The following is a 15,628-nucleotide window of genomic DNA, read 5'->3' as shown; positions in this document are numbered from 1 at the left end:
TGAATACAGTATATTATACCAATGTTATTTTAATATTTCACCAATTCTGTGTATTAAAAGATAATTATAATTGTATTACACTAACTCTAATGTAGTTGCGAAGTGTATAATATTAGGACCATATAAATTTAATCATTGTGTAAAATGAAACATTCGTACGCATCAAAATAATAATTTGATAAATTTTTACTAAAATACATATTATACACAATAGTCATTAGTCAAGCATATTATTATGTATATATTAAGCGTATTGATTTTTAATAATAAAATAAAAACAAACTAAAATTTGATTTAAAAAAATGTAATATAGGTATACCTAATATTATATTTTATCAGTTTATTATGGTACTAAAGCCGTAAAAATACTCTAAGTTATACATCGAGTAAAACAAACGAATTTCTAAGAATTATTTTTATATTATTTCTATTAACAACAAAATATCACTTTGATTTTCATGTTTTTACAAAATACACAATATCAAGTTATTATTTCGCATGTTTTCCGATTGTGAAAATATATATGCATAATGCAATTTAACGTATTTTAAAACAAGTATTATTTTAATATGAAATAAATTAACTGATTCGTTTACATATTTATTTATTAAATAGAATTTTGAACAAAATGTTAATTTAACAATTTCTTTAAAATATAATATAATAATATATAAATTATTATATATACGAATTATAAGTATTTTAAATACCTATACAATAAATAATAAGCGTGTTGTATATTTTAACGATTTTCAAAATAAATTTTTATAGTATAGAGTACATATATAAATCCATGAACTAATTAAATTACAACGAGAAAAATGTCGACTATAAAGAATATATTTTTGGATTACAACTCTATAGATACCCATTGGTACAAAAGTGATAGTATATATCTTGAATTTTGGCAATTATGACACTTGAATAATCTTTAACTTTAAAACTCTACACTAGCGTTTTTTTTTCTTTGAACGGTAATTGCACTAGCCATATACAATATAGAGTATAGACTGCCCGAGTCAGGTTCCAATAATGTCATCCGCAATCAATATGAATTATGACGAATAACACTGGGTGGGTTACGTCAACTTTTCTCTATTATTTTAATCATTGTGTTATGTGTATGATGTTTAATAAGACAAATTATTTATTGTATAATAATTATTAATCGATTTAAACGATAAATTCGTTTGTGTATAGTGTATAATATTATATTATGCGTACTTGAAACAAATTATTCCATTTTTATGAGGAATATTATTGACACGATGATTACCTAATGTGTGAAGAAGGTTATCAAGAACAAAGTTAATCTATAGAGTTTTGATTCAAACGATTGAATGTATTACTTTTTTTTAATATCCTACATGAATGTAATGATTATTGTATACATCACACAGTATAAGTATCATACTAAGCACGCGTGACTTCATGAACGCATACGAAATCGTATTAAAAAAAATCATGATCTACTAATTTGCATCACTAAATAAATTATACTTTATAGGTGCGCATAATGTTCTAGATTATTGGGATTGATAAACATATCAACTCGACAAAACATTCATATATTTAACTGTCGCTCGTCGACGACACAAATGGTGTAATAATTTGTGAGTGGCTAACAAGTGCGATTATGACAATTTTTAATTTAATTTCATTATTTCTATAAAAACTAGATTTCGTATTACCATTTAAATATCGTACGCGTTATAAGTATTATATAAATTAGTAATTACCTATGAATTTTATACCGTACAAGAATGTGGACGGATTAGAATTACTAGGAATTATTAATTAAGACTAATCATTAGTTAATTATGACAAATAATGATATCGTTTTAATTATTATTCATAGACATTGCGAATACATTTTTTGAATATTTAAATAAACATAAAATAACAAGCGAATAAAGTCTTGTAATATTAGTGTTTCTACTATAATAATATTATTTTTTAATTTCCCTGACTTGAAAATAATATGAAAAATTAGTCATATTAAGACCCAAATATATTTATTGCTTTACCATACTTTATATCATAATAACCTACATAGTTAAATTAAATTTAAAACTGGTTTTTGAAAAACAGCCTTTTGTATGGTTTTCTATTTACTTTTCTATTAATTTTCAATAATAAGTTTCAATTAAAAAAATGAATATAACCATTCACCCGTTATCATTTAAATTATACTGAACTCGGAGTTTCAAACTTTTCATAAATGGTTACAAATCGAAATTGTGAAGAATTAAAATAAAAGGTTTAGAAAATGTATTCAAGAATTCTCCACTTCTTGGTATTTAAAAAATAATAAACTTCATAAAGACTTTAACATTTAAATATTAAATCAGTTTATAAAAAGTTACACTTTTTGTCCTTCACTTTACTAGATCATGATCACTAAACATTTTATCTTTCACATCACACTATTCTTAAAAATCCTAACATAGACATTGGTCATAATATTGACGTTTTGTCAGCCAAAATTAATTTTATATTTATCTTAAATTTTTTTTTACCATTACAATATTATACCATAACTAAAATATACATTTCATCATCGTTAGTACATATACTGATAGTAGATCTGTAACAACCAATAAAAGTATTTAAATTATTCTTAAATTTATTTATTTATACATTTCATACAAAAATCGGATAAAATCGTTATTCTTTCAAATTTAAATACGTTGGTTTAATTTTGTATACAACATTTAAAGTATAGACATATTAGAAGTGCTTTAATAAATTCTGAATATCAATTACAAGTTACAACCATTGTTTCACTCATAGTTTATGCACACAAATCAAAATCGATAAACAATTTATATTTACATATGTGATTTGTAATTAATAAATACCTAGAAGAATTAAAGGTAACTAGATATTCGTAACTAAAGTTCTTGAATCAAAAAGTCAATTGACTGAAAAAGAACCTATTGTTAAGCCATGATTCATAATACTAGACCTCCTTTACTAATATTGCAAATATAGGTACTCGCATGTATAATATATATATATGTACCTATCTAATTAATTTTATATTAGACATAATATATTTTTCTATTGTTTTTATTTAATTGATGAAAAAAGATAAGACGAATTATAAAACTATCAGCGAATTAAATAAAACTATAAAAATGTGTTGATAAATCGCAATTCGCTATACAAGTTAATATATTATTAAATATTTAATAATATTCGTAAAACGATGATAGGTACTGAATAAATTGAGTGATGTTTAAATGTTTATTAATTATTGAAAATTTAATAATAAAATTGCCACTCTATGAAAATAATTTCATGTTAAAATTTTTAAAATTTTAATAATATTCAAAAAATGGGTACGCAAAAAGGAACATGGTTCCGTAAAATTGGATTTTGTACATCTATTATTTACGCATGTATATTTTAAGAATTGGTGCTTTATAATCGTTTTTAAAATGAATTATTATATTAATTCAAATTATTATTGTAATAATAAAATTTGGCTTATCTTATAAAGTATAGTCAATACACATGTGATACACAGGGATAAAAGTGCAATGTAATCGAGTTGAAATATGTATTATGCAGTATATATTTTATAATATAATGTCATGTAAATAAATATAATTTTAAAATTGTATAAGTGCATGTGCATACCTATAATTGTCGTATTCTCGTTGTCATATTTGTCTTAATGTTTGTACTTAATGATCCATAATATAGTACGGTGCAACTGTGCATTCTGCTGACTTTCGAGTTTCGAAGGACTACGGGATGTATAAACGTACATTATACTTCAATATAATATATTACGTTATGTGTTTCACGTGTGTAATGTATATATATATATATATATACATATAAAAAACTGTAAGTTAATAAATATTAATTTTTCGTTATACGAACTACCCGTACACACATTAATATTTATCGAAGCTTTCATCGTACATGTATTACGTCCGTCGGATCGATCAATAAATCTCAAGTATCGAAGTCACGTGTACTTACAACCTATATAGTTATCTAGCGTGCTGTAGGTGCATGCTGCATAATATACTGAGCTGCAGCGTATAAAGTCAATATTGCGACGGCGTATATAACGGGTATACATACATACATACATACATACATACATACAGACAGACAGACATATATACATAGATATATACACACACACATACACATATATATATATATAAACAGCAGGAAGTAACACATTTTTTCTCTTCTCTTTGCGTATATAAACTTATTTAATTGGATTTCGAGCCCATAAAATGTTTCACCGAGATTCCTTTCGTGGATCTTATCACCGAAATAAATACGCACACCCGATGTGTCCTTATTCAGAAAACCCAGTTTTTCGAAGACAACGTCTCTATTAATTTGGCCCCGGCAGTCGACCATCGACCGTGTTGTAATTTATGATGCGAACAGCTTTGCGCGGAGGAGAAAAAAACCACCAAACAATACAATTGTGAAAAAAAAAAACGAACCCAGCCGAAAGACGGACGAGTAAAAACTGCATTCCACCATTATAATGTGTATGCATGTATGCGTATACCTATACGGAGTGAACACAAACGTCTCCTTCAGCTTTACTATGTACAGACGTACACGTGTATACGCGCGTGTAGGCATATGATGATGGCAATAAGTGTGCCGACAAGAGAATACAAATCAAGCAAACAAAATGTGTGTGTGTGTGTGTGTGTATGTGTGTGTGTGTGCGTGTGCACGCGCAATACACTACTGCAGTACTCATCTCTTAAGACATTGAAGCCGTGTAGACAGAAATTCTCTCAGTGCATATAATGCCGATTTAAATATTAACACAGTATACGCTCGCGTGTGATAATATTCTTTCCGATAATTATTATAATGGGTTTTTCGTTTCTATAGACGATGTATTACACTGCAATATATTAGCTCGAAGACGCGTGCGCGTACGAGTATATTATTATATAGATACACTGTACAGGTGTATAATATGATGTCCAACAATATTATAATATATACGAGTATACACCTTATCCGGTGTACACAGTCATCATAATATAATACTGTTATGTGCGTACAGTACGAGTATAGGTACCTATATGTACGATGACAAAAATTTGTGATGAGTATTTATTAAATATTATACATCTATTGCAATAATGTACCTACTCGAAATGCCTTATTATTCCCGTTATATGAAATTGAGCACTATATTTTCGCTTTGGATTTGGGTTTAGTCACGGAAATAATACATACACTCTAACTTCTAAGTAGGTACTTACTACTTGCGTCCGAATAAATAAGGTTCAGAAAAGATCATAAGCAATTTGAATCCCAGTATGCTTTTTTAAACCTATAATTAGGGATCTCCTAGTTCTCGGTATAAGCTTTAATAACTATTCAATATAATAATTTAATAAATCCCTAATACCTAATATATAAATCATAACTCGTATTTTTATTTCTATATAATTTCATAAAATTAATTATATTTACTTTAATAAAATCGCTATAAAAATATTTTTGGAAAAGTTCATGTTGATTTTTGTGCAATTGTGCATTATTACATGTGTCATAGCATATACAGATAAAAATTAAAATAATTAAAATAATTTTTTAACTATAACCTAAAATATATAATAATCATTTAAATAAATAATAATCATAATATTGCCAGGGAATTTTTAAATGCACTTTTGCAACAACTTAAGTTTGTATCTATATATTATAACAATAGTTTCAATATCGTAGCCAGCCAGGGTATGAGTAAATTTAAGAAAATGTGTGTTTAATAAAAAAACAACTGTCGATATAAAACAATGGCTCCTTGCATTACCAAAAAACCGCCCTTTACATATTATATGTGGATATTATAATTGAAGTATATATCAAATAATCCGTATGTTAAAAAAAAAAAAATGATAAATCACGTACAATAAATTGTCGTAAACGAAGGCTCAAGGCGCGCGCCAGCCGATGTAGTATGAGCGCCCAACAAGGCGTGATGAGAGCACGTCCGACTGACGGAACACACGCCCGTATGGAGAGATGCAGCTGCGGCGACCGTTACGCGAACAAACAAAAAACCGAAAAAAATTCAATTCAAAACAAAAAAATCTTTTCACCGTTTCCCTATATAATATTATGTATATAAATATACCACACATATACACCCGCTCTTTATTTATCGCAAGTTTTTTTTTCGTATACCGTTAAAACGTAATCTCGTAAGAAAGCCGTGAGGGCGGCGAAGGAGGGCACGTGCCTCTCTCGACGTAATAATAATAACAACAAGCCATAGAGCATAAAAAATACGAATACGCGCACGCGCGAGCACCGGCACGTCCACCCTCACATCTCCCGGGGATTCTATTGTACTCAAAATTATTATTATTATTATTCGTGATCCCCGCGAGTCGGCTGTGAAAACGAAATCGCGCGAAACTGGTTGCGTTCCGGCCTCGCCGTCACTATTGTCATCGTCCCCCGCACTAGAGTGTTATACAAAATATTATAATATATGCATACAATAATATAATAAAATATTATCATACGTACGCTCATATTCTGACTGATGAATAATAGCAGTATGATAATTTTCTTGCAAAACGTCAAAACGCTTGTACATTTTATCCAACACATGACGCGAAACTAATGTCTCATCCCCATTCCCCACACGTGTAAATCTGAAAATCTTTATTGTATAGGTATGAATTATCATATTAATTATATAATGTCGCGTGTGTCGTGTTATAACATATTAATATAATGCATAATTATTTGTGATTTTGTCTTGGAATGGCGGAGGGTGAAAAATCAAAACACTCGAACTTAATTTGTACATCGCGAAATTTACAACATGATTATCGATTAATATTTTACATTTATAAAATATACTATAAATTATATTGCAGGTACCTACTCTAGATTCTAGAATAGAGTAAAAAAAATATAATAATAGTCAACAGTCCTAATTCGTAAATTAGCAGCAACCAGCAATACAACGGTCATAATATGCAATTATTAAACATAATATTATATACACAGTTTTGATTTATGGACACATTCGTAGATCGATCGGTTGTTGACAATCGTGATTGTGAAAACTGACAATCAGCTACTCACAGACTGTTTTCTGTTCTATATAATAGTTAAATATGATTTTGTCACATGCAGGTGGTATTGTGGTATTTATATGTATTTAATATACTCGAAGATACATAGGTTTATACGTCACATCTGAGACCTAACGGTGGTCATAATATCCTTTTGGGTATGGATTGCGTGTCACTATAAATATACATTGCTGCAGTCACACCACCCTCTGGGCGAACCTTGCTCAATATAAGAGGTTAAGTTCTCGTGTATACATAGAAACGTTTTAATAAAATAATAATATGATAAACGCGTAAACATATATTATAATACTGTGCAGCACGTATACATACTGTGCAGCACGCGTTGTTTAATAAATTAAGTCGTTTTAAACAAGTTCAACAAATAAATACGTTCGTTAGATGGGTCGAAGGGGGTGGGGATGAGTGACGAATTGGTATTCCCGTTACATTATATTATAATATGTACGTCGTAATCCAACAGAGGGATGATCGTATTGAACGAAATGTGCAGTTATACAAATCACGTCTTAATTTTTTTTTTATTTTTCAACTAGGAAATACAAAAATTGCTTCGGTATATGGAATCATAAAATACATATCTATTGCCATTTGTAAAACGTTCAAAATATAACGGAGATATTTCAAAATGTTAACCAAAAAACAAGCACTGCTTTAACTAAGTAATACTATAGGTTTAATAATAATCGTGTACTACACGACGTGTAGTGTAATGTACTAGTGTCAAATTATTCTCAACAATTGTTCATCTTACACAATTATTTGAAACCATCGTGATGACCTCTCCGTATTTAAAAAAAAAAACGACAAAGAAAATGACAAGTGTCCGGCACGTCAAAAAAAAAAAGTGATATTGATTAGTAGAAAATACACATTATAAACAATTATATATATTATATAAACACATTATAATAAACAGAAAGGTGCCTATAGGTTAAGCACGAAGCACGACCATCGCGCGTATTATTTTTCGGTGTCATCCGATCGACGACCGCCGCCGCGTATATTCGTGATCATTCAGCAGCGGCGGCGTGTCGTCGTCTTCGCCGAACCGTGCGTCGCCGCGTCGAGCAAACCTGATCTCCGCCTTTTCGTGAGCAGACAACGCGGCGGCTATAAATCAGGACGTACATTAGCCGTGGTGCGTGGAACTATTAACGCCGCCGCGCAACCTCCATCGATACTTTCCAGATTCGGCCGTTATTTTATATATATTATCATTCGTCGTCGTCGTTATTATTATTTACTCGCCCGGTAGAAGTCGTAAATTGTGGGGGCCCCGAAACGAATAAATACGAAAAAAAATAATAATAAAAACAAGTTTTATTCATATATATATCTTACCTGCCAGTGTGTATGTGCGTATGAGTGTGTGTGAAATCGCATTTCTAGGTTCGTGACAACCTCTGCCGCGGCAAGCAGTAGTTCGGGGACACGGCACCATTTTTTTCGTCTTCTCTCTTCTCGCGCGCATAGTATTTTTCGGGCCGATTAAGGTTAAGTGCACCTCACGAGCTCACATCGGTCGCCGGACGTACTTGAAAGATACATACGTACATACATGTATAATATAGATACATCGTATATAAGCATATACAATATACATATATATATATATATATATGTATAATACGAAAAGAAAACAAAGTTTTTATCCGACAGCGACGACGACGCCAATGTACATACTATATATACTATATATATATATATTTTATACACAACGGGTACACTACGTACTGAGATTAAGAGGTATATACTCGTAGGTACGAGCGACAGAAAAAATAAAGAGAGAAAAAACGGTAATTGGTGTTTTTTTTTTCGTCGACTATAATATATTACTGCGTGCATCTACGCAGAAAAATTGTCGGTTTTTTATTTTCTCGACAAATACATTTATTATATTATTTTGAAAAGTACCTACACATGCAAAGTGGCTATAAAAAGATACATATAAAAATATTAAACACACACATATATATACCCACGCCTGTGATTTATGTGCAAAAGTATATATAAATGACGATAATTACTGTACTGGGTTTATATGATACTGCTGCAAGCCGTCTAATCAATTGTTTTATACTGCAGTCTGCAAGTATACTGCTGCACAAACGAAAGCATAATATCATATTACCTGTATTATTATACTTATTATACTATGGTATACCGTTGGAAAAGAAAAAATGGAACAAAAATATTTTCGGAAAGGATTTGACAACATTATATAATACCTAACACGATCGCTGTATAATTTTTATGTAAATAATTTTTTTCTTATTTATAGTGTAGTGCTTTTTAATTAAGTAATTCAAATAATTATATTATGATTATTGATCTTATTAAAATGGTTTTATACTTAACATGCTTTCCTAAACTCGTTTAATGGATTACAATGCGCTACCACAGTATATGAATGACGAGACATACACAATATACATTTATATTAAATGTTTCTTCTGAGATTCCACCACTAGCTCCACTTTTACATTCACACCTTTTGATTTCTTATATCCCATTCAATTTCCTTATTGTACAGATTGTAATAGTTGTCATTTTTTAAATAAATATAAAAAAATATTAGTGTCTGCAAGAAAATAAAATAAATAAATTATAATATTATAATCGATATAATTTTAAAGTTTTGAAATTAGTAGACAAAATAATATAACTGGGTAAATTAGCCAAAACTATCTATATTAATGTATTAAATATTCACACCATGATTGCTACATCAATACACAATGCATATATGAAAACTTTTCATCTCAAATTACAAGATGATATTGTAACATGCAGTAAGTTTTAAGTTAACGTTTTCACAAACTATGCAAACTTATACACGAAAATTACTTATTAAGTTTGTAACTAGAAAATTACTAGATATATAGAAATTGTTATAATACATTTAAGTATATAACACAGTTTGTTATTATATTATAATACATTCTCATGAACAATATAAAAAAAATCAATAAATTATTTCTGATAGTTTCAAAATAGCTAAACTCGTATATTTCTCTATATTTACTTTTTAACTGATTTAATTTCATTCAATAACGTTAATCAAATTAACTTTTACGTGATTTTTTTTACATAATTCATTAATTAAAAGGGAAAAGCTTATATTTCAACATATTATTCGCATAATACTGCATATTAGGTACATGATAGATAGGCCTACAATTCGTCGATCTAAAGAACGCACCACCACTTTTCCCACAACTACATAAATACATAATATACTACACCGTCGTATCTTAAATGATATATTGTTAAATCGATATAAAATTTAGCATACAGGTTTATTAATAGTAACTAATGATAATATAACGCTGTGTATACTTTTCGGGGATTATTATTGTATTTTACAAAATATAAAATTATTCAAAATTAGAATAATCGTGTTATTTATGGCATAGTTGTATAATAATATATTAAATAAAAATAGATTTACACTTGATCATATTTAACGATGTTTTTAATGTCCATGTTGGCTTTTATGTCTTAAATATGACTTGAATACGAGTTTATTATCAGAGATTCTTAAAATACATATGTCATGTCAGTGCGATTAATATTATTATATAATTCTTATCAATAGAGAATTTAGATACGAAAATCAGTTTCACCAATAAATTACCCCACAGAAAATTATGTTTAGGGTAAGTTCACTAATAAACCTTTTTATTATAATAAAATATATATAATATTGAATTGTATTGACACAGATCGCAGATAAAGTTTGTTATAACATTGAAATCGCACTAAATATTTTATAGTAAAGTTCATTAAACATAATATGGATATTATAAAGATGCATATTATTATTTATACTATATAAACGGCTATTAAATTATATAATATTTGTATGTATACCCACTGAGAAAGTATAGAATGCGATAACAACTAGAATATTTACCTAGGTGTATAGGTATTAGCACTAACGTATATCAATTTGAAATAGGTGCATTTATACAAACGTTTTCAATTTACAATAGGTTATCGCGTAAAAACTAAAAAAAAACATATTTTATAAAAGACATGATAATTATTTTTTCTCAATCAACTATTCTGATTACTAATATTCAACCGATTACCTATGTGTTAATAGCAATAAGAAAAAAAATTATCAAACCATTCACAACTGTAAAATAAGCAATAGCTAGAATCATTTATATCATTATTCATTATAATAATTATAATTTAAATTTAAAAGTAAATACTAATGATATTATTATAATATATTTATTACCTAATCTGTAAATGATTATTTATTTATAATAATTAGGTACGTTGACTGGTTATAATTATTTTTAGTCGTTAATATACTATAATCATATACAAATAAATCGAACATTTCACAAAATTACATTAAGTAACTGTATAATTCGAATCACGTATTTAAGTATTTGATTTTTAATTACTGGTTTTAATAATTTATAAAATAATATTATAATTTTATAGATTTAAAAGTATTAAAAAAGAGCATATTGTTATTTAATATAACAGATACAATTTATGTTTAAAATGTATATTTTGCGAGTTTTGTAATGCATTTGTGCATGCATGCGTGCATTTTGTTACTAGGTTTAATTTTATGAGATTGTTTATAACTAACGGTTTTGGCTAATAATGTGCAACAAACGTTTTTCGAAATAACCTTCACATTCACAAAATCCACTTGTAAGTGGATATATATTATTATATATTATTCATATATTAGGTACATACTGATGTTATATTAATGTTAAATAAACTACATCAGAGACCGCATTTGTGTTCAAATGCCTTTATTAAAAATGTTTTATAATATACTTTTCTACACGTGTGTATGGTAAAAAGTAAAAACAAAACAAATTCAAAATAAAATTTGAAAAAATCTAAGCATAAATACACGCAACGTTATTAGTGTTATATTACACAAGCTCGTTCGGTAGGTTTTTATTTTACACATTGTATAAAGCAATCGTTTGTCAATTAATTTAAGAATCGATTAACGTTGGTACTTCGACTATTTCATCATTCGTGTAAATGTTTATCGCTGCAATTCGTTCATACATCGTGATGACGGTAACTAGTAGTCTCACAAACATAATATATTATATTTTGAATTCTACCTATCACGTAGGTACAGCGAATTTGAAAACATCAAAAACGAAAAGTTTAATTCCAAATGTTTCACTGTTATAATATATACATCGCGCAACAAGCTACTAAACAGTTACATGTGTAATATTATATTATGTAGGTATATAATATATACATCCGTCATATAACGCGCTGCAGTCCACGCGTATAACTGTCAGATAATCACAATATTATACTCATTTGCAATTTTGTAATAAAATATAATATAACGATCACCTCGGGCCATACTCGACAAAATAACACTTTATATTATATTATTCGATTATACACATATACTACATACATTTTATTATTATATTATATTTTATTACTGTTGTAGTACAGGCAGTATTGAACATAAAGATGAAGTAATATTAAGAGAAATTTTCCTGCAATGCTCAATAATTTTGGATCTTTATAATTACCTATGTTTCTCATCAGTTTGAGACATTCTAACGCACAGGTTTGCTAGTTTTTATTTGAGCGTATCGTGTCCTCATGATTGTGTTTGTATCGCAAATTCGCAAATCATCTTGATTGAGTCTCTTTGACTGACCGTGTATGGATCATAAGTATGAGTTAGTGTATGACATTTCTTAGTGATCTGCTAATGAAACTAACTCTCATTTAATGTTTATTGTCAATGCAAACAATTCTTTTTTTATTGTTGAAAACTATTTTATAAATATATATGCTTTTAATTTTTGTAATTATTATTATTTACTGAGAATAAAGGTTTCAATAACTAGTTCATTAACCTACATTTAACATGTTATTATTATTTTAATCTATAAATGTGTATGCCATTTTTATATTTATAGTGTTCAGTATGTATAAATAACACACTCGTATAAATAAATACAAAAAGTCACACTGCTCATTTATAATGTGTATACATTTGCATAATATAGAAATATTGTAGGTATAATATTGATTTTTAAAATATTTATTCTTGATATCTCGAGTAAATTCAATTCAAAATAGTAAGTTAAAAAATTGAAAATTTTAAATAGATTTTATAAAAAGAAAATTAGGCAATTTTACGGACAAATTATAATGTATGGTAGAAAATATTTCGTTTTAATTTTCAAACATAAAATAACTTATATCATCCAATTTATCAATTTTATTAAAAAAATTTAAGATACTTTGTTGCATAATAATTATTGATCATTTATTCAATTTTCTAGTTTGAAATATAAATTTATACATCTTAACATTGATTTATGTTTAGAGATTTATACAGATTATTTAAAATTTTATATTTAATTAAAAAAAAAATGTTGACGATTTTCAATAATTATTAATTATAATAATTCATACAAACATTGATTATATAAATAAATGATTGGTGCCGTACTGTCGTGAAATTTACGAATCTTATTTATTATTATACTATAAGTTTCCCGAGAACTACTCAATATGAAAATTGCAAAATCATCTCTTCAAATAATATTCGACCATAACAAATTTGATACCCAAAAAGTTGTTATGCAATAAGCCTTTTAACACTCGCCTTATTATCCTACCCAAAAAGATGGTAATAGGTAGGTACGTGAAACTGTGAAAAAAAACACGCGTTGAAATTTGTAAAACCACTCAGAATCTTCGGAAATAAAAACAATATCATTCGTAAGCTTCCGAAAATGCAACAATAGGTATATATATATAATATCTATATCGAGGTCATTTTCACAATTTCACCGTTATAGCGAAGGAAAAAAAGGAACGATATGCATAGGAAAACCGTATGTATAATTTGATGCGAAATAACATCGTAAGAAGAGATGTTGTTAAATAAAAATACATATTATATTCCTCAGTGGTCGTCGTCTTCTTATTGGGTGCGCATTGCTGCAATCATTGTACGTGCGTAAATATAACCTATATATATATATATATTCGTGTGTTATACAGGCATAGGCATTATAGTATATAAATATTATAGCGTATACATCACGGGCGCGTGATTAATACAATTGTGTAATTATGCGATGATATACATTTGCCAGAGCAGTAAATTGAAAATAAAACCACCGTGGTACGTATATATAAAAATATATATACATAGGTACGTAAGTACCTACACCGCACAAATAGTGATGGAACGCGGAGGCTGCGGCGGTGGCGGTAGTGGCAGCATTTGGAGCCCATTAGCCCGTTATCGAAAAGTAATTAGTCTTAGAGATATATTATATATTATATTCGGATGACCTCCACGACGGTTACGGAAGTATCTACTTGCCGAAGCACTATATATACATAAATATATTATATATCAAGTGAGTGTGTGTGCATACTATGCGAGCACATACTTATAGGTAGGTACCTCTATACTGCGGCAGCTATACGCACAATCGCCTTTTAAACGCGCGTATAATATATATCTTTCAAAACGATTTTTTTTTTTTTTTTAATGTATATCGTTTGTTAATTAATGCCCGCAGCAACATTACCTACTACTGCGCGGCTGCAATCTAATATGATCCGTAATCGAACGCCAAAGCCGCCCTACATTTCTTCTATCATAAGCGCGCGGCGCTCGCGTTTATCATATAATATATATTATATTATTATATTATATACACATAATATTAGTATAGACGCGTATTTTAATGTGCATAGGAGTGAAATTGCTACGCGATAGGATTTTTTAACGATCATATGTGTGTATATTATTATACTTGTGTGTGTGTGTTTTCTCGCTAGTCGTCTTTTCGTTTAGTTTTGCGCGTTTCAGTAGTAAATGAATTGCGGGGGAAAAACTGGAGAGACAGACTGTGCACAGAGCATATAATGTGGCGGAGACGGCGGGGAAGAGTTGTTGTAGGTAGGTTGATTGGTGGTATTATATATGTATATATATAGTAGGTACCTATATATAATGGTACGCGGGAGGAGAGAGAGAATATAATATATAATAAGATCATCGGCGGCGGCCGGTTTGAATTCAGCTCACCCCCGGGCACTCTGCTCCAGATACGGACAACCGACGCATATTACTATTATTATTAATAATATTATATTATCGTTGTTATTATTACAGACGAAACTAATTTGAATAAAAAATTACGACACACACGCACACCCGCGCCTCGGCGACGACGGAGTCGCGCGATCCGCGGTGGCAGCTATACATGTATTATATTATAATATTATATATTATACAGATTACAGGTATGCGCTGACCGACTAGACTATCTCTATATATAGGTATGGGTAATATTATATGCGACGTATGTACACCCAGCCACTCTGTGTACGCCCGTCTACACATAGTGTGTATATTATGTATATATATATATATATATAGCGTATACGCGCATTTATTACGATAATTATTATTACACCAATTATTGTTGCGTATACGTACCTATATA

The 15,628-nt window shown here is 28.9% G+C and overlaps 1 long non-coding RNA gene across 1 annotated transcript in view; it reads right to left on the bottom strand.

Annotated features, from left to right (window-relative positions):
* Positions 1–15,628, bottom strand: part of LOC114128683 (uncharacterized) — a 101,837-nt gene that overhangs the window by 29,504 nt on the left and 56,705 nt on the right. The gene's annotated exons all lie outside the window — the stretch shown is intronic.

The sequence above is a fragment of the Aphis gossypii genome, chromosome 2, assembly GCF_020184175.1.
Source record: "Aphis gossypii isolate Hap1 chromosome 2, ASM2018417v2, whole genome shotgun sequence".
In the NCBI taxonomy this organism is placed as follows: domain Eukaryota; kingdom Metazoa; phylum Arthropoda; class Insecta; order Hemiptera; family Aphididae; genus Aphis; species Aphis gossypii.
Note: the sequence above shows the minus strand (reverse complement) of the source record. Positions and strands in the feature narration are given on the sequence as shown.